Source organism: Balaenoptera musculus, chromosome 2 (genome assembly GCF_009873245.2).
Source record: "Balaenoptera musculus isolate JJ_BM4_2016_0621 chromosome 2, mBalMus1.pri.v3, whole genome shotgun sequence".
Taxonomy (NCBI): Eukaryota; Metazoa; Chordata; class Mammalia; order Artiodactyla; family Balaenopteridae; genus Balaenoptera; species Balaenoptera musculus.
Genome location: NC_045786.1, coordinates 42,218,628 through 42,243,597, shown reverse-complemented (window position 1 = coordinate 42,243,597; position 24,970 = coordinate 42,218,628). Strand labels below are relative to the sequence as shown.

General features: G+C 40.9%; 1 protein-coding gene across 3 annotated transcripts in view; it reads right to left on the bottom strand.

The window, feature by feature from the left end:
• SV2B (synaptic vesicle glycoprotein 2B) overlaps positions 1 to 24,970 on the bottom strand; it is a 233,196-nt gene that overhangs the window by 192,596 nt on the left and 15,630 nt on the right. Inside the window, exon 2 of one of the 3 annotated variants that reach the window (XM_036844350.1) lies at positions 12,794 to 12,948. The gene's annotated coding sequence lies outside the window, so the exon portion shown is untranslated. Of the gene's footprint in view, positions 1 to 4,331; positions 4,519 to 5,053; positions 5,243 to 12,793; positions 12,949 to 24,970 lie in introns of those variants that run through there. The other 2 variants (XM_036844349.1, XM_036844353.1) reach the window with 2 other exon arrangements.

The window sequence follows — 24,970 nt, the reverse complement described above, 5'->3', positions numbered from 1 at the left end:
AGAACACGCCAGTACACTGTTCCCTTGGGGCCTTTGCACTTGTTGTTTTCCCTGCCTACAAGGGTCTTTCCCCAAATATCCATCTGGCTCACTCTTTCACTTCCTTCATGTCAGCCTGACCACACCCACCCCCTCCTCCACCCCACTCCCCACCCCCATTCAACCAGGCACTCCCCATCCTCCTCTCCTCACTTGATATTCTCTCATCACATAATATTACACATTTACTTATTTACATATTATCTCCCCAACTAGAATAAATCCTTCATGAGGATGAACCTTGCTACCCTGACTGCTGTATCCCCTGCTTACAACATGCCTGGCATGTAAGGAACACTCAAGAAATGTTTGGTGAATGAATGACTATCTAAAGATACCTATGTCTGAAGTTGGTCAGCCATGGAAACAGAGAAGAACACAGAAAAAAAAAAGAAAAAAAAGAAAAAGCACAAGTTGCAGGCATTGCCCGTTCAAGCAGAGTTCAGGAGAAAAGGAGCCTTAGCCAAGGGGACTTTAACTTTAAGGTTCCTATGGTAGATTGATTGCACAGATATACCAATTCCTCCCCCGTTCCCTGTATCCATGCTCTCTGCCATGTGACTACTTGGCTCCTCCCATCAAGAAGTGTACTCTATTCCCTACGCCTTCACTCTGGGCTAGCCTTGTGACTTACTTTTGTCAGTAGACAAGGCTGAAATGACAGTGTGCCAGTTATAAGCTTAGGCCTCAAGAGGTCATGCAAGTTTCCACTCTCCCTTGGATTCCTGCGATACCATGCGATCATGCCGGGCTAGCCTGTTGGAGGATGAGATACCACCTGGAGCAGAGCCAAGTCATCCCAGCTAAGGCCATCCTAAAGCAGCCAGCTCTTAGCCACTCCAACAGCGGACAAAAATCACATGAGCAAACCCAGCTGGGATCAATCAAGCACACCCTGGATCTGCAGAACTGCCTGGACAAGTCATAGACATGTGAGAAAATGAGAAGTGGTTGCTGTCTTAAGCCACAAGTTGTGGGGAGGTTTGTTCTGTAGTCCCATTGGCAAGGTCATCCCTAACGTGTGTGATCAGCCCCTAGGGGAGGCATCTCAGCTGCTCTGCTCTGAGTACGTGTTCATCAGAAAAGCTTCTCCTTATGATTTAGTTCTCACTAAGGGGGGTCTGCAGGAAGAAAACACACCACCATGCCACACAGTGTCCCAGCCATTACAAATCAATAGACTGGCATGGGGGTGAGCAAGGTCACTGTGATGTAACCCAGAGGGACAGATCAGCTTTCTGAGGCAGCAAGACCTTGGATGGGGAAAATTCACAGAGGTGAATGTCACCTTCTGGGCTGACTTGGGGGACACCCAGCCAGCCACCCAACCAGGAGCTAGCCTCATCACAGCCTGTTTCACAGGAGCTTTGACCAGGTTCTCAGGCATCCAGCCCCATTTCTGTCCACGGAATACACTGCAGGAGCCCTGCAGCACCAAGGACAGCAGTGGGGTGGAGCTCTCAAATCCTAAAACCACGCTCTTTTTTTTTTTTGTATTGGGTCTAGTTGATTTACAATGTTGTGTTAGTTTCAAGTGTACCGCAAAGTGATTTTGTTATATATATACACACACACACACATATTATTTTTCAGATTCTTTTCCATTATAGGTTATTACAAGATACTGAGCACAGTTCCCTGCGCTATACAGTAGGTCCTTGTTTTTTACCTATTTTATATATAGTAGTGTGTGTACATGTATCCCAAGCTCCTAATTTATATCTCCTCCTTCCCCCCATGCTATCTCCTTTGGTAACATTAGTTTGCCAAAACCATGCTCTTTAGAGGAACAAAGTCTCAGAGGGGCAGAGCAGCAAACTGTGGTCTTCATATTCAGCCTACAAGATGGCAGCCTCAAATAAATGCATCATATGATATTATGTAAATGCATCCCGTGGTACACCAATGGTCGGTATATTTCCAGTTGATTCTAACACCTTTCCACAGCCATAGAAACTACTGTCATTCTCAAAGAATAAAGAATAAAAACTAGCAAGGACAATACCTGCAGACTATTCACTAAAGGTGACCCTTTCTTTCATTGTGGGGGAAAGGAAACGAACATAATACTAAGGTTCAAAAGAAGCACTAAAATAGTCCTTGATTTGGAAAGGACTGGAAGGATAGCTGAACACTGTTTTGCACAGAGCTTCTCAACACCTTGCAAAGATTTATGCCTCTGTTGGCTGCATTTGCTTAGGCTGAGTGACCACAGGAACCTATGTCTCCCAACCAGCCTTCTTCTAAACATAGAGTGTAGGATTTCACCAATTCCTTCCGCAAGAGCTCAGGATATTAATCTTAGTGACAAATAGAAATCATAAGAGGCAATACCCAAGTGACCTTGCCGTGTTACCCCACTGACCTCAAATCCTACTTCTGTTCCCCTCACTCACTCAACTGCAGCCTCCCTGGACTCCTTTCTGGTTTTCTTATAAACATACCTCTCTCCTGCTTCAGGGTTTTTGCAGGTGCTGTTACTCTGCCCAGAATGTTCTTCCTCAGACATCTGCCTGGCTCACTCCTCACTTCCCCAGGGGTCTGGTCAAATGTCACTTAGCAGCAAAGCTTTCCCTGATCAAACTGCATTAAAAAATAACTATCCTCACCCCGCCCTCTGGCAAGATTCCCCCTTCCTCTTACTCTGCTTTACTTCTCTCCACTATAATGCATCACTATCTAGTTACTTATTTATTTGTCCATTATCTTACACACATACTCACACACACACACACACACACACACACACACACACGGTAAGCTCTTTGAGGGGCTTTATTTAGTTCAATTCTGTATTCTCCCCACATAGAGCAGTACCTGACACGTCGTAGGTACTCAGTGAATGAACTGCCATTTCTTAAGCACCTACTTTGTGCCGAGCAATTTATATGATGATCATTTCCCAATAAACACATATTTTTAAGCATCTATGATGTAATTATATTATAAGAACTCCACTGTTATCTCCATTTTACAGATCAGGAACCCAAAGCTCAAAGCAAGGCTAAATAACCTGCCCAAGACACTCACCTAGGTCTGTTTGAGCATGAGAGCCCACGCTCCTTGCAGTGTGCCAACCTGCTTTTTAAATACCTTAGTGATGGTTTAGGTTACAAAACGTATGTGATACGCATCTCTGGTAACATGCATAACACAAGAGCTCGTCATCCTACCATTTTTCATCACCCACTATAGCTTTTGTTCAGGAAAAAACATCCATCAGATTGGATTTTTATTTCCCAGAGCACATTGGTTGAAACAGCTTTAGCTTTCCTTTATTCCACCTATTTAGAGACAAGCAAGGTCAGAGCTTTCCTTTTGAACTGAGCTGGGACAAGCACAGACAGCTCAGGGACCCAAGGGAGATGAAGGTAGTTCATCTGCTCTGAGAATCCCTCAGAATTGTCCAGAATCCCTGCTTTTGTGTACTGCTCCCAAATCTTCCTGGTCCTAGAATTTAGGAAAATGGTCCATTAAAAAAACAAAAAGGCTGATCTTCTGTATTGGGCACACTCTTCCCTTGGTGTCATCCTATGTCTGTGTCTTCTGGAATCGATCTGGTCACGTACTGCAAATGCCAGCCCTGTTGTGACTTGTAGAGCTCTGACCATCCAGTAGCCTTGATGCTGATGAGGTGGGAGAGCGATGGGGGTCACTCACAGACCAAGGGACCAAGACAGGGACCCCATCCCTGCTGAAATCCATGTAATGCCTCAACTAGGAGAGCTTCCTTTTAAAAATAATCACTGCCACAATTAATTCCTCCCTCCTCTCTGCTCCCACCACTCTTTTCACACCTGCATTACTGAACTGATCACAGCTCATTGTTACAGGTGTTTCTTCTTCACCAGGTGTGAGCTTCTGGGGAAGTGGACTTTGTTTTCATCACCTCTGCACCCCGAAGGATTAATCCAGCCTCTGACACATACTATGTGCTCGACTAGTATTTGCTGACTAAAGAAAGATGCAGAATGAGCCTGTACTACGTCTGCTGCACCCACTGGAACAAGCAGGGTAAGTCACCTCTTCTAGAAAGGGCAAGAGGCAGAAGCAGAAGAGACCAGGGTAGACCAGAAGGACCGCTGAGCTGGCTACAAGGCCCAATTCTCCCCCATAGGTACATACCTCTCATCCTTCACCTGCCACTCTCCGAAGCTTAAAGCCGCCCACATTTGCCTCTGAACAAGCTTTTTAAAAAATGAGCAGGCACCCCCTCCCCACCCCAGTACCCCACCCTACCCCACCCTACCGGGCTGCTCTTTTCAGAGCCCCAGACATCGACGTTAAGTTACCTTTAAAAGGAGCTAGTTTGCATCTGTGGTTTCTGGTTAAAGGATTCTGTTTCAGCAGCCCGGCTGAACCCTGGACAGCAGAGATATCTAACACCCGTCTGCGGAGGAAACGGCAGGGCCTCGCTCCTCCCTGGCTAAACGCATTTGCTCACCCGTCCCTGCAGAACAAATCATGTTCTTTTCCTTGCGCTAAAATCCCTCTATAAACAAATCCTCTCTGTGTCCCTAAGAAACGGCTCCCACACCCGCGGAGGGCGCCCTGCACATACAGAAATACACGCAAACCCCAACCCAGAGCCACCAGGTGTAAGCCTGGTTTTGATGTCCTTTAAGAACAAACCAACAACAACAAAAATCCATCTAAGAATTGAAACTAAAAGCGGTGACTAGAAAGCTTATGGACAGGGAGATATAAACGTCCGTAGCCTAAGTTGCAAAACTATGCATGGCGCTAACAGTTCAAACACGCTTTAAAAACAGCCCTTGGGGATGCCACCTTCAAAGAGGCGCGCAGCCCCGGGCAGCGGGCAAGTCCTTGCTTTTCTGCGCTGGCTTTCCAAGTCTCTCCCCTGTCTTTTGTGCCATTTACTATAAACAACATTCGGAGGTAGCAGCGTGTACGTTTTCAGCCCTGGCAGGAGAGCCTGGGAGCCCCAGGAGCGCGTGGGGTCCGCGCCGCGGCCGGGTCTGCACGCGCCGGAACGAGCAGCACAGCCCCCTACCTGGGTGGGAAATCCGCGGGCGGCCGCCTCCGGGTGCGGGCGGAGCAGCGTCCGCCCTGGTGGCCCCGCCGGCAGCTCCGGCGAACGCTGCACTGGGGCGATCCCCGCGGAGGCAGGAGTCCACGGGTGTCACACCTGCATCACGGCGCCCGCGCCGCCGCCGCAGCCGCCGCCGCCCGCCCTGGCGCAGCGCGCAGCGCGCCGCCGCCGCCACACTGAGCACCAAGGGCGGGAGGCTCCTGCGTCCTCTATTCAGTGGGATCAGATCCTAACCCGCTTTCTACCCGGCCTGAGCATTAAGGCATTCGCGGCGGGCAGCACTTCGCTTCTAAATCTCCTTCTGATTGGAGACGGAGTGTTCGGGATAGCTGGGTGGGAAGGGGACCCAGCAGGACCCCAGGCTCCCTGGATTTGCAGAGCAATAGATGTTAAACTTCTTATTCCTCGAGTTTCGAGTTTCATCCCCCACTGATTATTGTCATCTCCTTCGCGCTCTCCACCTCGCCTGGGGCAAGGGGGCGCTGTGTACTTCACACCCCCTTTCACCAGCCCCAAACTAGGACACGTCAGAGGACACGACTCAAATTCCTGGGAAGGGGAATCCTCTGATAGACCCATCCCCAAAGTACCTTAGCTAATGGATGTCATTAAATCGCTCTGTCCTGTGACCTCATCGGGGAACTGAGAAGAACCTACCTGACCAGTGGGAGAAAGGAGGAAGTCTTGGGGGGCTTGATGCATTAAACCAAGCCCTTCACCTACATATGTCTCCCTCCTAACAGACCCCACTCTCACTCTACCCACAAAAGAGTTCAGCAAATTCAACTGCCAAGGCTCACCCTGCAATGAAAGGCTCTTTTCAGGAGCAAGGCTCCTTCTAGGAGACAGTGAGAAGCAGGGAAATGGCACTGGAAATTCAGAGTGAAATCAAACAACACACTGCCTGAGGTGCCTGGCCTCTTCTAGGGCCTGGAACTACATCGCTTTCCTAATAGTGGAGGCAAGGGCTAAAAACCTCTTCCCTTTTCCACATCCAGCACAACCCGCCATCACAAGGTCTTTGGTACCATCTCCTCAACACCTCTGCCATCAGCGCACTGCCTGGAGGGCCTCTGTCTCGTCCCTATTTCAGGCCCCCATCATCTCTCACCTGGACCTCCTCCAAGGCTTCAACTGCTCAGCCTCCTAGACTCAGTCCTTAAAATGTAAACATGACCTTGATTCTTTCTTACCTAAAACCATGCACTGGCCATGTCCTTAGAAAAGCTGAGACTCTAACACATCTCCCTTAGTCACCAAAGATCAGGCCCCTGCAGAACCCTACAGCCTCCCCGCCACCATCTCCATCTTTTCCCCCCGTACTCCAGCCATAACAAACTCTTAATTTCTTGCACGTGCCTCACTCTCTCTCCTCCAGGCCTTTGCATGTTCTTTTCTGTCTACCCAGCATATCCTCTTCCTCTAATCTTCTTATCCCTGCCTAATGCCTAATGGTCCTCAGTTGAGCCATCTCTTCCTTGAGGAAGTCCACCCTCATCCCTGGAATAAGGGAGTTCTCCCTGCTCTGTGTGCATGGGGCCACCACTGCTTCCTCTACCACAGCACCCAACACCTGTTACTAAAGTTGACTTCCTAGTGTCTGTCTCCCTCACTAGAACATAAGCTGTGGAAATGCATGGTCTCTTGTTTGCTGCATGTGCAAAGGCATATAGTGTCTCTCAATGTATATTAGTGCAGCCACTATCCAGATTAAGATATAGAACAGTTTGGCATCCGGAGGTTTCTTTATGACCCTTACCAGGCAATAACTACTCATCTTCCATATGTAACCACTATTCTCGCCTCTTCCAGCATCAGTTATTAGTGCCTCTTCTTGAACTACATATGAATGGAATCAACAGTTTGATATTATTTCAGATTTTGAAGGTATATAATATATCTACCTATTTTATATATATATAATATATATGAATAAAGACAAATTTTACTTTTCATTTTCCAATGCTTATATCTTTTATTTAAACTTTTTCTTGCCTTATGGCTCTGGCTAGGACTTCTCATACAATGCTAAATTAAAGTGTCAATACCTAGTCTTATTCTTAGATTCAGGGAAAAAGTCTTCATACTATTAAGTATGATGTTAATTACAAAAGTGATGATAATGAAGAGCCTTGTTTTATTCCTAATTTCAGAGGGAAAGCATTTTTACCACTAAGTATGATGTTAGCCATTGGTGTTTATTTTTATAACACTTATCAGATTAAAGAATTCTGAGAAGGAATATCAGGGAATAATAGATTCCCTTCTTCTTTTAGATTGCTGAAAATTGTATAATAAATATGTTAAATTTTTTCAAAAGTTTTTTGCATCTATTGAGATGACCATATAGTTTTACTCTTTTATCCAACTTGGGTAATTACGTTCACTGACTTTTGAATGTTAAATCAACCTTATATTCCTCAAATAAACCCTACAGGGAAATGATGTCATATCTTTTTTATGTATCACTGTATTTGATTTGATATTTTGTTTAATATTTTATATTTAAAATATTCTATGTTCATGAGCGACATTAACTTATAATTTTGCTTTCTTGTAATGTCCCTGTCAAGTTTTTATATCAAGGTTATGCTGACCTCATAAAATGAACTGGAAAGTTTTTCTCATTTCTATTATCTGGAAGAGTTTGTATAGATTGGTATTCTTTCTTTTTTAAAAGTTTGAAAAAATTCATCATTGAAACCATTAGAGCCTAAATTTTTTATTGTGAGGTTTGTCATTACAAAGCTCACTTAGGGACTTCCCTGGTGGTCCAGTGGCTAAGAATCTGCCTTCCAATGCAGGGGATACGGGTTTGATCCCTGGTTGGGGACCTAAGGTCCCACACACCACGGGGCAGCTAAGCCCGTGCGCCATAACTACTGAGCCCACGCGCCACAACTACTGAGCCCACGCGCCATGACTAGTGAGCCCCCATGCCGCAACTACAGAGCCCACGTGCTCTGGAGCCCACACACCACAACTAGAGAGGAGCCTGCATGCCACAACGAAGAGCTTGCACGCCACAACGAAAGATCCCGCATGCTGCAACTAAGACCCCACACAGCCAAATAAATAAATATATTTTTTTAAGTTCAATTATTTTATTAGCTATATGACTATCCAGATTTTCTATTTCTTCTTATATCAGCTTTGCTAAACCATTACTTTTTCAAGGATTTTATTTTTACTTTTCATTTAAGCTTTCAAATTTTTTAGCTGCAGTGATGCCCTATTTTCATTCCTGATTTTGATAATTTGCATTTTTTTCTTTCTATTACTCCTTGCCTGGGATTTATCAATTTTATTATAGTTACCAATAAAAAAACAAATTTTGTGAATTTTGCTCTGTTATGTTTCTAAAGACTAAATTCTGCTTTTTTCATTTCCCTGCTCCTTCTTTCATTTGATTTAATTTGCTGTCTTTTTCTTCTTGAAATGGAAACAGATTATTGGTTTTTAATAGCCTATAAATTTCCTTCTAAACACTGATTTGGTTATGTCTAACAAGTTTTATATGTTCCATATACATTTCTGTTCAGTTCAAACTATTATACAATGTAGACTGTGATTTCTTTGACCCATGGGATTATTGAAGTGTAATTTCCAAACATTTAGGAGTTTCTGTTTTCAGCTTGTCCAATCTTTTCATTGCTTCTTTATCTTGTTCTCTACCTTCTTTTTCATTAATCAATGTTTTAATTAAATTATATATATATATATTCACTTTAGCTTTCCCTTTTAGTATTTTTATTTTGCTTTGATACTCTATTTATATAGTGCAACTCTAATTGCATTCTACCTTATCATTTATCACTTCCCAAACAATGCAAAAATCTTACAAAAGTTTACAAAAGTTTAACTCCATTTTATATACACACATGCACACACACACACATACAGTGACCAAACTTTAAGTGTAAGGATTAGTAAACATACCTAAATCTTCTTTTTGAATAGTTAGGTCAGTAGCTTTGTCCAAGCAAGTTTTCTGAGCTATTCATCTCCCATGCAGAAACAGAAAGAGAGCCAATGGTCTCTCTCTCCATATGTATTTCAAATAAACTCCTCTCAGATTACATGAGTGAATTTCATTTTATCACCTGACCCTTAGATGTCAGCATGACACCACATTTGAAAACTTGCTATAAAATAGGGTTGACTAGCCTTAGCTAGTTCCTTACCATCCTTATCATGAGAAGACAGATGTGGACTGAACTGAGTTCTTAAATATATATATATAAAATGTATACTTATATTTAATACATATTAATTATATATGCACTATTATTTAAATATATATATACACTAAACCCGACAAGACATTGTTATTATTGTTCTTTTAAAAAGTCAATATTTTTCTATATATTTAACCAGTTCTTCATTCCTTCTTGGAGTTCTGTGTATCTATTTGGAGGTTCCTTTACTTCAGTCTGAACAATTCTTTTTAGTATTTCTTGTAGTGAACATCTACCAGAGACTAATTCTTTCAGCTTTTCTACAACTTAAAATGTCTTAATTTGACCTTTATTTTGGAAGATTATTTTTCACTATGTATAGCATTCATAGATGGAAGTCTTTTTTTCTTTCATTACTTTGAAGAAGTCAATCTATTGTCTTCTTGCTACCATATGTTCATTTGAAAACTGCTGATAGTCTTGTTATCACCTCTCTGAAAGCAGTCTTTTTGCCTTTCACTGCTTTTAATATTTTCTTTCTATATTTTCTTTCAGAAGTTTAATTATGATGTTCTTATATATAGTTTTATTTTTTTTCTGATTCTGAGCATCTTGAATTTGTGGGTTAATATCTTTTATCAGTTTTAGAAAATTCTCAGACTATCTTTTCAAATGTTATTTCTGCCCTATTTTCTCTCTCCTGTGCTCTTAGATTGAGAAAGCACACGTTACACATAATTAAATGGTTTTGATATTATCCCACATGTCTTTTATATTCCATTTTTTCTATTCCCTTTTTACCTTCTTTGTACTTTAGCTTGAGAATTTTCTATTGACCTTTCTTTGGGTTCACTAATCTTGTTTTCTGCTGTGATCAATTTGCTGTTAAACCCATCCAATGAGTTTTTAAGTATAGATATTACATTTTTCAAATGGCTACTTGATTATTTGGCATAAGCTTTGTTGAATTTTTCTTTTTATCCATTCTGCCCATCATTTTCTCTATTTTCTTTAACATATATATAAGAAAATCTATTAACTACAACATATGGATAATTTATTTTATTGTCTTTTCTGTTGATTATTAGCAAACATTTTCTTGTCTTTTTGCATGTATCCTGTTTTTTTCTTGTATGCCAGATACTGTGTAAAGGAACCATTGAAAACTGAAGTTACTCTTGTTTTCCTCCAGAGATGGTTCACCTTGCCCTCTGTTATACAGATAAGATGAGGGGTTGATCACCTCAATCCACTCAGGAATAAGCTTCCAAGGAACTGGATGTTAGCTCTACTTAGACTAATTTCACCTCTGTGTTCACATGTCTCAAAGATGAAAGCTGCCATGTGTTTATTGTAGGACATAGCCTCCAGGGAGAATTTTTCTCATCAGCACTATGAGACTGCAAAATATTTCACTCTGCCTTTCCAATCTAGCACCTAGCTTCTTATACCCCGCAACTCAGCATTCAGCAAAGATCCCATCAGGCAAACTGTCTGTACATTTGGGTGTTTTCTAGATTTTAAACTGGCATACAATCCATATGGTGGTCTAAGGCTCTGCCGTTTTCTCTTCCCCTAGTATAGCCCCTCTGCCTGATCCTCAGCCCATGCCTGGACTCAGCAAATCCATAAGGAAGAAAAGATAAAATCAGCTCACCCACCTAGGAAGAGCTCTTCCTTCTTTGGAATGTTACTTCATTTAGTCCTTTTTGCTTTCACTATTCTCAGATATCGTTTAAAATATGATTTCTATAATTTATTCTTTTTTTCTAGTTGATGTGCAAGATTAATGGCATGCCACCACCTATTAAATACTACTGGAAAGCAGAAATTGATTTGCTAACTGTTTAATCCTCACAACACTTTTATGAGGTAAGTACATTTTTCAGACAAGTGGTGTAACTTGCCAAAGATCACTTAATAGTAAGTAATGAAGACAGGAGATGAACCTAAGCTATCTCATCCTAAAACCAGGGGTGACAATAACCATGATGATATATTGCCTCCAATGGATGGGAATATTCTTTTTCAATAAAGAATGCTAATTCTTTATTAGCATTAGGTAATTAGGTAAAAAAATGCTAATTCTGACTTCTAACTGAAAATCTGAAGGGAAGATCATTTTTGAAACTTCCTTTTGAGATTCATTTTGAGTCAGATATGCAAGTTATTTAAATTCAAGGCACATCTCTCAACAAAATTTTTCTGTAGAAACTAAATGACCCTTTCCTACCCCTCAAGCCCCAAGAGACAAACCTCACTTAATCAAAAGTGGTTTTGGTCATATTTTCTTCAGGAAACATGAGGGGTAACTGTCAAGTTTTCTGTGTCCTCCTCCCACAGAATTCTATTGTTAATTATGACAATTCACTTCAGGAATACAAATGCATTGAGGGGAACACTTTCACTTTATATTTTCATTTTTGGAATGTAAGTGCAGTGGACTCCTAAACTGCTTGCCTAGAACAGCAAAGGTTAAGGTAATTAGAGTAGAAATGGGAAAATCCATAATCAATTTGTGTTTTAAAAGGGTCGAAGAATACCAAAATGAGAGCTGAGAGAGCATCAGGCAGCTGGTGGTTTGTGGCTGCAAAGGGTGAGTCACAACTGAAGCTATAATATGGAAACCAGCACATTCTGAAAAGCACTGGTGTTCACCCTTTTCTTTGTCACTTAATGTTTTTTTATTTTATTTTTATTTTATATTGGAGTATAGTTGATTTACAATGTTGTGTTAGTTTCAGGTGTACAGCAAAGAGATTCCATTATACATATATATGTATCTATTCTTTTTCAAGTTCTTTTCGCATTTAAGTTATTACAGAATATTGAGCAGAGTTCCCTGTGCTATACAGTAGGTCCTTGTTGGTTATCTATTTTAAATATAGCAGTGTGTATATGTCAATCCCAACCTCCCAATCTATCCCTCCCCCCTCCTTCCCCCCGGTAACCATAAGTTCATTCTCTAAGTCTGTGAGTCTGTTTCTGTTACATATATACAATGGACTGTTACCCAGCCATTAAAAAGAATGAAATAATACCATTTGCAGCAACATGGATGGACCTGGAGATGATCATACTAAGTGAAGTAAGTCAGACAAAGACAAATATCATAAGATATAAATGCAGAATCTAAAAAAAATGATAAAAATGTATTTATTTACAATACTGATGTTTACTCTTAGTGGGTCTTTGCCTAAGAATAATGTGATAATGATAAAGTCTCTTCTAGCTACAGCTTTATCAGTAGAAATAATTAAGATGCAAAAGAATCAGAATCTCTTCAACTCGCTCTACTGACAGGGAGGAACTTCGGACTTGACCATGGCAAAAGTCAATATATGAACTTACTGAGAAAGACTTGATAGTTGGTTTTTAGAAAGGAAAGTGTCACCTGATACTGCAGAAAAACCAAACAATTCAATAAAGAAAACAATTGTCTGCCTGAAAGCAGAATTTTAAAACTAAATCTAAAAAAGGAATCCACAAAATCCCATCACAGGATTTTAAATATTTCCATTACCTTCTGGTGCTTCCCAATTAACCAAAGAAGGCAGTGATTTCCATGCATTGGCCGTGTCCGCCAGACTTGCTGGTTCATTTCCTGGATTTTATCACTCTGTAAATTTTGATGGTTCAATTATACTACCATCAAACGATGTTAAAATGCCATCCTTCCTGTATTAAAAAAAAAAAATTTAACACTACCTGCCAGTATAACAATCAATTTAACAGCTGCTTTTATCATGTGCTTACCATTTGAAAGGCATTCTATGTATATTTTTGCTAATTTTCCCCAAAACACTGCAATTTATGCACTTTATTTTCATTTTCCAGATTAAAAAAAACGAACAAACAAGCTTAGAGTGGTCAGGTAATATGTCTAAGGCCACACAACCAGTCAGCAATAGGGTTAAGAGTCAAATCATGGTAAAATTCCAAAGCTTGGGTTCTTTCCATAAAATCACTCTTCTCCTATTGGAATAGTCTTGGTTCCAAACTAGCTGTCCTGTCTTATCCCTCCTCATGCCCATTGCCACACCTTCCATTCTACCCAAATTGGCCTGTTCCCTCAAATATTTTGTATTTATTTTCTCTTCTGTATCTTTACACACACAATTCCTCATACTAATATTGTTTCTAATCCTCAACCCTATAAAAAGCTAATTTATCCTTCAAGTGCCTGCTGAGATTCCACTTCTTCCAATAAACCTGCCCAGACCACCTTACTTCCTCCCCCAGCTCTCCATAGCAACCTCTCCCTTCCAGATATGTATATGACATATGTTCTATTTGTTCATTCATTCATTCAGCAGATCTTTATTCACTTCAATCAAGCACTGGAAACACAGAGATGACTGGAAGTGAAATCCAATAACAAATAGATAAATATAAAGTGTTTGAAGAATGTATATACACACATTTATATGTTCAACAATATTAACAATAGCTGATATTATTGAGTGCCTATTACGTGCCAGGCACTATTCTAGGCCACTTAGGTGTTCTAACTTATTTAATCTTCACAACTCTTCAAAGTAAGTACCTTTTTATTTATGAGAATAGTGACACACAGAGAGGTTAAACAAGTTTCCCAAGGAAGATGAGGATCACCTACAATATTCACTACACCCTTCTTCTCCTGGTCCCTTTGATGAACTTCTCACCTTCCTTGGAAACATTTGGAAAAGATGTGAACCCCATAAGTGGCCCATGAATGACCTAAGTAAACCCAGTCAGTAATTCCAGTAAATAATTCCAGTGCCCTGGCCCATGATCCATCCAGAAACTCAAGCCTAACAGCATTTCTTTGCAACAGAAATTGGCTCAAGGAGGTCCATAAGATCACACTAAAGAAAAAATTACTTTTTCTCTTCTGGACATGAATGAGGAATCATCAGATAGCCCTGTTTGCTATCAGCAGCCATTTTACAACCATGAAGAGGACCAGCATGAACACAAAGTTTACTGTCTTAACCTAGGTTTCCCTCACTTAAGCCAGTGTTTCACTTTCCACCTGCTCTTCATCCCAATTCTCCATCATAGAAGGTTTTAGTAGTCATAATGGTACTGCATGCCAAGGCCTAGCACCATCCTACTTTCTACCAACAATGGGGTCCTCATTGCCATCTGACCAGTGAATGATGCAGTCATAGAATCCATCCTGAGTGACTCGTTTCCAGGGCCCTTTATGGTGCCAGCTGTCATAGCCTAGGTTTTCCCCTGAAAGCAGAGCCTGAAGCAAGGGTTTATACGTAGGTAGTTTATTTTGGTAAATGAGCCCAGGGAACAAGAGTAGGGAGACTCTGAAGAATGAAATAGAAAAGTAAATTCAAGGGCACAGTATCAAACTAGTCACTGTTGTTGGCAACTGGACATTGGTCCTGCTGGGAAGCTCTGAGGAATTGTATAGAATTTGACTGAGAAATGTCACCCAAGCATTGGAGGACTGAAACGCTTATCTGCCAGTTTCCATCTCCTGTTGGTCAAAGGTTGGAGCATTGAAGGTTAATTTCACACTTGCTCATTTGCATATGCAAAAGTGTCCAGCTGGTCCTCCAGTTGGTTTAGCTGCCTCACAGAGGCTTCACAAAAGAAGTGATGATTCTGTGACTGGATCATTCACTGGTCCTCTAGTTGGACAAGCTGGTTCCCAGAAGAGTCCCATATCTGGTATCAGAAAAGTAGAAAGTAAAAAATACACTGTGCAGTTGAGGCAAGGTGCTGATACACTTGGGCAGAACTGACTCCTGCACCCATGGCTAGAATAAAGGTGGACTCAGAGGATATGAGGTGGGGCACAGGAGGTGTCCACACATAGTACCAGTTGTCAGAGAGAGACATGAAAAGCACCTGCAAGCTCAAGGCCATCAACCAGCTGCTAGAATCTGGCTACCTCTGTATTTCCAGTAATGGGAACACATTAACTTCCTTATTTTTTAAGCAACTTCTTTCTTCTTAATCCCCCCTTTATTAAAAGGAAACTACTAGAAAAAAATATATATATATATATATTTATGAATTGTGACATGCCAGGTAGTGGTAGGAAAGCAGCCAGACATATAGAATTTGTTTTCCTTGAGTATAGGATTTGTTCACGTCATTGGTTGTGAAGCCTTATTGGTACCACATTGGCCATGTTCAAAATGTACATAAGCTACTCATTTATGTGAAATAAAGCAAGCTGTCTTTTCTGTAACATGAAGCCTAAATCATGCCAACTTTTACAGAGGGGATTCTCTACCGAAAAAAAACCAGTATTTACAAAAGAAGTACGAAGTTTGTTAATGAGCTCAGTTTTTCATTCAACAAATTTAGGGTGCCTCTCATGTACCTGTCATCATTGTTGTCTTCCCTGGGGATACAGCAGGGAAACAGACAAAATTCCCCACCATCAAGGAGTACTGTCTAGTAGGGGAAACAGACAGTAAACTCAGGGGAGGAGGAAAGGTAAGACCAGACCAACATATATTTTTAAAGGATCATCTGGTTTCTGTAAGGGACTGGGGTGGAAGCAAGGAGACCATTTAAATGTTGATGTAGCACTTTGGGCTGGAATGATGGTGGCCCATCATTGGTGAGGGTGGAGGTGATGAGAGGTGTTCATTCCTATCGCCTTTATTGTGCAAAGCAGTACAGTCTTTGAAGAAGGAAATACCTGAGGGAGAAAATGGATTCTAGAAGGAAATGGAGAAGGGAGTAAAATATAAAAGGTCACTGGGTAGGTGTTAGGGAGGACATTTGATTCAGCTGGAAGGACAGTTGCAAAGTGTGAAAGAGCCATAGATTGAAAGAAATGTGGGTGATGAATTGAATCTACTTTGATGTTAATCAATAGGCATATGATTGATAACATTGGAATATTCTAATTACTTTTCATTTCTGGGTTATGTTTCTTTAAATACAACATCAGGCAAAGTCTGGACTCTGTGGGACCTAATATACATAGAGTTACACAGACTTACACAGAATGAAATTTGTCCTTTTTAACACATTTTGAAAGTGATTTTTAAATATTTTTACTCTTATGATTTTTACTCATAAATCTTTCCCTCTGAGATATATTAAGTTCCAACTCCTGCAAAGAAAATTAGATAGAAGACAGTTTAGCTATGAATCAAACTAGAATCATGATCAAAGAGAGTCTCAGTAGATAGAATGTAGTATAGAAATTAAGTTAGCTAAGTTTGGACCTCTCATATTAATCATTTCATAATTCATATTTTCAAATATTTACAGCTCATTGAGCAAGCCTATTTTCTTTCCCTGTGGAAAGATGCTTGGTGCTTAAGGGGCCCTGTGATTTAGTAAGGATAATTATGTGAAGTAAAGTACAAATGACAAGTGACTATTTTTGTGATTTTCTTTGCCTCCTTTCCGAACTCAGTAGAATGGTGAAGTAGGGGGGAAACTGGATGACTGTTTGAGCAGGGAGCAAGGGTTGATCTCTTTATTTAAAAATATTATGGGCAACAAATTAGTCCTTTAAACTGCAAGTGTATTCAGAGTGTAAGCTCCATCACACCTCTGTGTGATGATAGTAATACCTCAGTTACCTAAAACAGTGGGCAATGGGGCACTGACAGAGAATAGAGGGGAAGTCCTAAAAACTTGGAAACAGGGAACTGGGGTTTGGTCCCATCTTTGCTATCATCTAGCTGTGTGGCTTTAAGAAAGTCACGTGGCTTCAACAAATGATGTTGGGAAAACCGGATATCTACATGCAAAAAAATGAAGTGCAACCCTTACCTTACACCGTATACAAAAATTAACTCAAAATGGAGCAAAGACCTAAATATAAGAGTGAACCCTATAAAACTATTATAAGAAAACAGAGGGGAAAAGTTTCATGATATTGGATTTGGCGTTTATTTCCTGGATATGTCACAAAAAGAACAAAGCAACGAAAGCAAAAAAAAAACAAAAAAGATTAACTGGACTACATCAAATTAAAAGCTTCTGTGCATCAAAGGACACAATCAACAGAGTGGAAAGGCAACCCAGAGAATGGGAGAAAATATTTGCAAGTGATCTATTTCCTAAAGGGTTAGTATCAAGAATACATAAAGAACCCTTACAACTCAACAACAACAACCACAAAAGCAACCCAACTGAAAAACGGACAAAGGACTTGAACTGGTATTTCTCCAAAGAAAACATAAAAATGTCAGAAAGCACATGAAAAGGTGCTCAACATCACTAATCACTAGAGAAGTGCAAATCAAAACCACAATAAGATACCACATCACACCCATTAGGATGGCTATTATTTTAAAAATGAAACAAAATACCAAGCATTGGCAAGGATGTAGAGAAGCTGGAACTGCTGTGCACTATTGGTGAAAATGTAAAACGGTGCTGCTGCTATGAAAAACGGTAAGATTGTTCTCTAAAAAATTAAAAATAGAATTACCATTTGATCCAGAAATTCCATTTATGAGTATATGCCTAAAAACTCAGAAACAGGGACTTAGATGTTTTTAAACACATGTTTACAGCAACATTATTCACAATAGCCAAGAGCAGGAAGCAACCCAAGCGTTCATCGACAGATGAACGGATAAGCAAAAGGTGGTATATACATACAATGGAATATTATCCAGCCTTAAAAAGAAGGGAATTCTGATACATGCTGCAACATGGATGAACTTGGAGGATATTATGTTAAGTGGAATAAGCCAGTCGCTAAAGGACAAATACTGTATAATTCCAGTTATATAAAGTACCAAGAGTAGTCAAGTTCATAGAGACAGAAAGTGGAATGGTGGTTGCCAGGGGCTGGCAGGAGGGGAATGGGAGTTGTTCCTTAATGGGTACCGAGTTTCAGTTTTGCAAGATAAAAAGAGCTCTGGAGATGGATGGTGGTGATCGTTGCACAACAATGTGAATTACCTAATGCTGTTAAACTGTATACTTAAAAGTGGTTCAGATGAAAAATTTGTTATATGTATTTTATCACAATTTTTTTTTAATTTAAGATAATGAATAGAAAATGCTTTCACAGTGTAGGATATACAGAAAGTGCTCCAAAAATAACAAACTTTATACTTGTTATTTTATTAAATTTCCTGAATTGAGGCCCAAGATGGTCCCATTATGTCAAGTTCCTTTCTGGGGAAAAGAAAGCATATGGTGAAATTAAGTCATCAGAATTTTTAGAAGTGCCTGACACATCATTTGGTCTCATTCCCTGGGGAAAAAAAAAAGTTACAATGCCTTGCCAACTCTTAGAATTCTTATTTCTAACATGAAGTGTTTGGACAATTCATTAAATCATCTGTAAGTTCCTTCGTCTCTCATAGTTCTCTGTTCTAAGTCAATACTTTGTAAACTGTGCTCTGTAGTTCTAGTCTTCCAGGCAAAGGACACGCTAAATCACTTGAGTTCTGGATGCTTCGGTACACCCACACGCACACACACACATACACACACACCCTTGTTTCAAGCAGAGATGCTTGCTTTTTCTATATTGAGGTTATGTTCAATATTTACTTTTCTACAACATTTTTCTAATTCAAAAAAAAAATGAAAGCTCTGTTTCTAAGGAAGCCAGGTAAGTCAATTTTTCAGATAAATGAAGTTTACCTTCTTCAAGTACAAAACGTTCATTTTAAATTCTACGTTTCATGAGAATCCTATAAAAACTGACCCTTGTCCCATACCTTCTAAAAGAGGATTCCTGGACCATAGTCTGATTGGTAAAGCTTGGCTTCACCAGGGACTGACATGCAGTGAACTATGCTTTACATGGAATAATAACTATGAGTTTCTATTCTCTTTTCAGGAAAACACAAGACTTTGAGACCAAAATGAAAATAATAACTCCTACTAACCCAGTTCTTAACTCTTCGTCTGTCAGTGCCCCGTCAACCTTCATGGTACTGCCATCCAGTACCATGCCTGATTCCATGCCTCCAGCTCTGCCCAGCTGTTACCTCTGTTAAGACTCCCTTCATCTGGCTGAACTCTTATCATCGTTAAAAACTCAGCTCATGTGTTCCCAACTTAAGGAAGCCACCCAAGCTGGGTGCAGTGCTTGTCCTTTCATCCCCAAATATCCTGTCCATCTGGATACCACGTATACACATGTATACCCAGGCACTTACCATTTTTATTATCATTCGCTGTTTTTCAGTCTTCTCCTTAGCTAGGTATATGCCCCTCAAGCCAAACTCTATGTTCTCTTCATGTCTGTATCCTCAATGCAGATGACAGGGCCAGAGTATTCAATATGTACTATTTAACTGAACTAAAATAATTTTATGTCATCTTAAAATTTCATGGATAATTGACCCTTTTTTCATAGCCAACTTTCCTTGATGTCACAGATGAGTTTTCTACCATGCCTCATCTTTTAGTTACACCTAGATAATTGAATGTTAACTCCTGTTAACGAGATTATTAAATGACATAGAAAAATACAAATAGGAATGAAGTAGGAAATCTAAATACAAAGCTGTACAAACTTCAGTAAAATTCTGTGAAAGCAGTAGTATATATTGTATATGTATGCAGAAACGATATGCACACACAATATGTATCTATATGCATATATATGGAAGTGCATCAAGATTGTTAACAATGTTCACATCTTGTAAGGATGTCTACAGACACTTTAAAAATACATTTCTGAAACTTTCAGTTTCCGGTCCAGCATATAAGGAGTTTGGAAGTCACCACTCCATTCTAACAGGTGAAAAGCTGAACAAACTGAAAAATTAACAACTCTTCTTAGATTCATAAAAGAAGTGAGGTCACAGGACAAATTGCTGCTCCCAGCATTGGAGAGACGTGCAGATACAGAGAATCACAATTTACTGAAGCAGAAACGCTTGAGTAGAAACCTTCACAGGAACCAGTGCTGGGACTGGAAAACCTGAACTATAATTGATGAATTGCTGGAGGCTCAGTGTGGACCCGTCTGTGAGATAAAAACTCCAGGGGGACCCAGCCTTAGGCAGTCCCCACATTGTTATGAGTTTTGCCTCCAGAGGCTTGACCAGGTTCTCACAGTGAAGATCGGAGAAAAATCCACTCATGCTTCCTGTAGGGGGAGGGGGAAAGTGGCTGTTTTTAAAAACGCCAGAGCATTCTATTCTTCTTAACAAGGCCTGCCCTCAAGAGAAACTACTTTGCCAGAGCTGAACCTATTGGGTTTTTGTCAGAGCCTAACTAGCCCAGGGGAAGGGAAACACCCAACTCTAGTTCCCTCCAGTCCCTCCTAAGCCCCCCACCCCCACTTAAGGGGGCTGGGACTGAGAGGCACTTGCAAAGTTCACAGCCAAGGAGCACAGCCTCACAGAAAGCCTGAGACCTAATCACAGGACCACAGAACACCTCCCCTACCCCTACACCTCACCACCACATCACCAAAGGTCTCTTTACTGGCATTTCTTCTACCCAGTATATCATGTCCAGCTTTCAACAAAAAATTACAAGGCATACTAAAAGGCAAAAAGCAGTTTGAAGAGACAGAGCAAGCATCAGAACCACACTCATACATTGCAGGGATGTTGAAATTAGCAGATCTTGAATTTAAAACAGTTATGATTAACATGATAAGGGCTCTAATGGAAAAAAGTAGACAACGTGCAAGACAAATGGATCATGTAAGCAGAGAGATGGAAATTCTAAGAAAGAATCAAAAAGAAATGCTAGAAATCAAGAACACTGTAATAAAAATAAAGAATGCCTTTGATAGGCTCACTAGTAGACTGGACAGGGCTGAGGAAGGAATCTCTGAGAGTGATGATAGAGACTTCCAAAACTGAAAGGCAAAGAGAAAAAAGACAAAAAACGGAACAGAAGATCCAAGAACTGTGGGACAACTACAAAAGGTATAATATCCAGGTAATGGGAATACCAAGAAGAGAAGCGAGAAAGGAACAGAAGAAATATTCAAAGCAATGATTGTAATAGGGGTGGGGCAGGCGCATTTGGCCCTTAGCGCAGGCCGTTTGGGATTGGCTGTTAGCGGTCCTGCTCCCACCAATGGGCGACATTGCGGTGGGCCCCTCCCCTGTATAAAAGGAGCCCGAATTCTGACTGGGGGAAGATGGTTCTTTGAGACAGTCGTCTACCATCTTCTCGGCCTGCTGGCTTTCTGAATAAAGTCATCATTCCTTGCTCCAACTCATCCCCCAATATATTGGCCTGTCGGGCAGCGAGCAGAGCGAACCTGGACTTGGTACCATAATGACTGAGAATTTCTCTAAATTAATGACAGCTACCAAATAGCAGATACAGGAAGCTTACAGAACAGACAGGATAACGGCGGGGTAGGAGGGGTTATTAGGCATATAATATTCCAACTGAACAAAATCAAAGATAAAAATCTTAAAAGGAGCCAGAGGGAAAAAATGCCTTCCCTCTAGAAGAGCAAAGATAAAAATTACATCCACCTTTTCCTCAGAAACCATGATGCAAGCAAGAAGAGCATTTTTTTTCTCTCAACACTTCAAATGTTGAAGTGTTGAGAGAAAAAAATGAATGCCAACCTAGGATTCTGTATTCTAAGAAGTTATCCTTCAAAAGTGAAGAATACCTTTTTCTTTTTCTTTTTTTGGCCACACCGCACGGCTCGTGGGACCTTAGTTCCCCGACCAAGGTTCCCCGACCAAGGATCAAACTCGGGTCCTCAACAGTGAGAGCTCGTTGTCCTAACCACTGGACCACCAGGGAATTACCAAAAATACTTTCTAAGGCAAACAAAAAATTGAGAGAATGTGTTGCCAGCAGTCTTGCTTTGAAATGTTAAAAGAAGTTTTTTCAGAGAGAAGGTGTTGGTTCAAAACCAACAACCTGGAGCTTCCCCGGGTGAAATCTGAAAGGGGGCCCCAGACACAGAGGGCGAGGAGAGACGGAAGGAAGAGGCAGACACTCCAGCCTGGTAGGTGGTAGGTTTAACAAGCACGAGAACTTGGTACCAAGGCTGTGGCCCCAGAACCGTACCCCGGCCCCTCCCTCCAGGTAAACTGGCAGAAAACCACAACTAACCATATCCTCTAGCTGTGTTCAGAGCGCAGGAACAAGAGTGCATCCACAGGAAAACTGCGGCCAGCTGGTTCAGCTTCACAAGCAGGACAAAGCCGCCCTGCAGCTCATTACCATCTCATTATAATACTAGGATCTCAGCCATCCGCATCAGAATGGTTCGACCCCGCTTCCCACCCAAATGCCAACACCCATACAAGGGCAGAAAGGAGGTGGCAGCCCAGTTCCAGGAAGAATCCCGCCTATTCCCGGAAAACCAATGCAGATGCCTCCCCCGCATTAACCTTGCCCTTAAGATCTTGCCTGAATCATCCCCTTGGGCGAGAAGTTGATTTGAGAACTAAGTTCCTGATTCTCCATCCTCTGGCCATTGAATAAAGGTTGCCTTGCTTCCATCTCAGCTTTGGTTTCGGTTTTGGCTGCACGAACTTGAATGGAAAAAGAATCTTCCCCTCTGAGGCCAGCTAGGGCTCAAGTAGGGGTCCACGCGACCTAACTCGGTAACAAAGTTATCTTGAGGCTTGTCTGAGGCTTGTCTTGGGCACCGCAAGAGAAGTCCATCTCCACACCTGCCAGAATCTTAAAGTTTATATAGAAGCCTGAACAGGGTTCGGTCACACATATTGTCCCGATGGTCTCAGCAACAGATCACTCTCAAAGCTACATCCTTGAAAATGGCTCCCACTGTGGGAACCGTGGGCAGAGCATACATGCCAAGGATAGGGGTGGGGTGAAGAGCCTCCCATTTCCCTGGTCTTGTTCACACATCATCCAGTGGTCACATCTTCTGGATGACCTCCTCCAACAGAAGGAAATCGATATGGGTCAGAAATTCAGATCCGCATAAAGAAAGGAAGAACGTTAGAGAAGTAATACATGCAGGTAAATAAAAACTTTTGCTTTTCTTATTCTTAACTGATTTCACAGATAATAGTTTGTTACAAATAACAATAGCAACAATGTACTTGATTATGTATGTTTATTATGCATACAATATAAGCATATGCAATTGTATATATAAGCATATACACTTCCATGTGCTTCTGTATGAGTGAGATAAATGACAGCAGTAATATAAGATACAAGCAAGGGACAGGAGGAAGGAATTAGGAATATTTTGTTTTTATAAGGTACTTGCACTACCTGCGAAGCAGTATAGTGTTATTTGAAAGTAGACTTGCATTATCTGTAAATGTACATTGCAAATTCTATCCAGGGCAACCATTAAAAAAAAAAAAATGAAGAAATATAATTGATATGCTAAGAAAGGAGAGAAAATGGAATCATATAAAATGCTCAATTAAAACCACAAATAACAGAAAAAGAGTGGAAGACAAAAATAAGAATAAAGAACAAGGGCAAGGGATAGAAGATAGAAACAAATACGGTAGATATTAATCCAACTATATCAATAATCACTTTAAATGTCAATGGTGTAAACACACCAATTAAAAGATAGACTTTGACAGAGTGGATCAAAAAACAAGACTTAAGGGAATTCTCTGGCGGTTCAGTGGTTAAGACTCCGCGCTTCCACTGCCAGGGGCCAGGTTCCATCCCTGGTCAGGGAGCTAAGATCCCGCAAGCCACGTAGTGCGGCCAAAATAAAAAAGATTTAACTATATGTTGTCTACAAGAAACCCACTTTAAATAAAAAGACACATGTAAATTAAGATTAAGGGATGAGTAGACAAAGCACAGAGGATTTTTAAGGCAGTGAAACTAATCTGCGTGATAGGTGTACGGTAGACACATGTCTTTATACATTTGTCCAAACCCATAGAATATACAACACCAAGAGTAAACCCTAAGGTAAAGTAGACTTTGGGTTTTAGTGACGTGTCAGTGTAAATTATTGACTGTAACAAATGTACCACTCTGTTGGGGGATGTTGATAATAGGGGAGGCTCTGCATGTTGAAGGGGCAGAGGATATATGGAAACGCTGTGAACTTTCCACCCCACTGTGCAGTGGAAATGGGAAAAACTTTTTATTGAATAATTTTAATATCTTTCTGCACTCTCCAAATTTACTGTAATGAGTGTGTGTAAACAAAGATAAAATATGTTAAAATTCTACCACCTCCCTTTTCCTAACATTTGTATGTGGAAAAATCAGTGACCCATCGGGCTTCTCCAAGTCTTGAGTTGTTTGATGAGTAACACGATCCTCTTCTTTGGCACTGATTGAACTTGTTCTGCAATAAAAACATTGAGAAAAGGGACTATGACCCTCCCAGGTTGGCATCTTCCTCTGGTCTGTGCTCCTAGGCCTCCCACCCTGTAACCAAAAGGATAATGATAAGTGTGACTTCGGGGCACTCTTATGCATGATGAAAATCTTATTGATTTGGAAGGTGATGTTCTCCAAGAGTTTGCCACAGAGTCAGTAACAAATCATTAATATTTCCTGGCTTTTCTGTTCATGTGTGAGGACAACTCCAACTGGTCTTCCTGAGTCATCAGGGAGAGGGCAAAGGCTGCTGGGGACTGCAGCATCTCCTCGGAAACTGCTGAGCTCAAAGCGGGACCTCACTCCACATATACAGGTCATCATAGACTCTGAGACATGGGTCAGACACCAAGATGTATATTTAGCCAGGAAGCATGTTTCCATGGCAATCTTAAACTCCTGTGTCTGCCTTTCTTCCTCCATCCGGTGTATTAAGTCCACATTCAGCCCCTGTGGGCTTTGCCCATCTGCTATG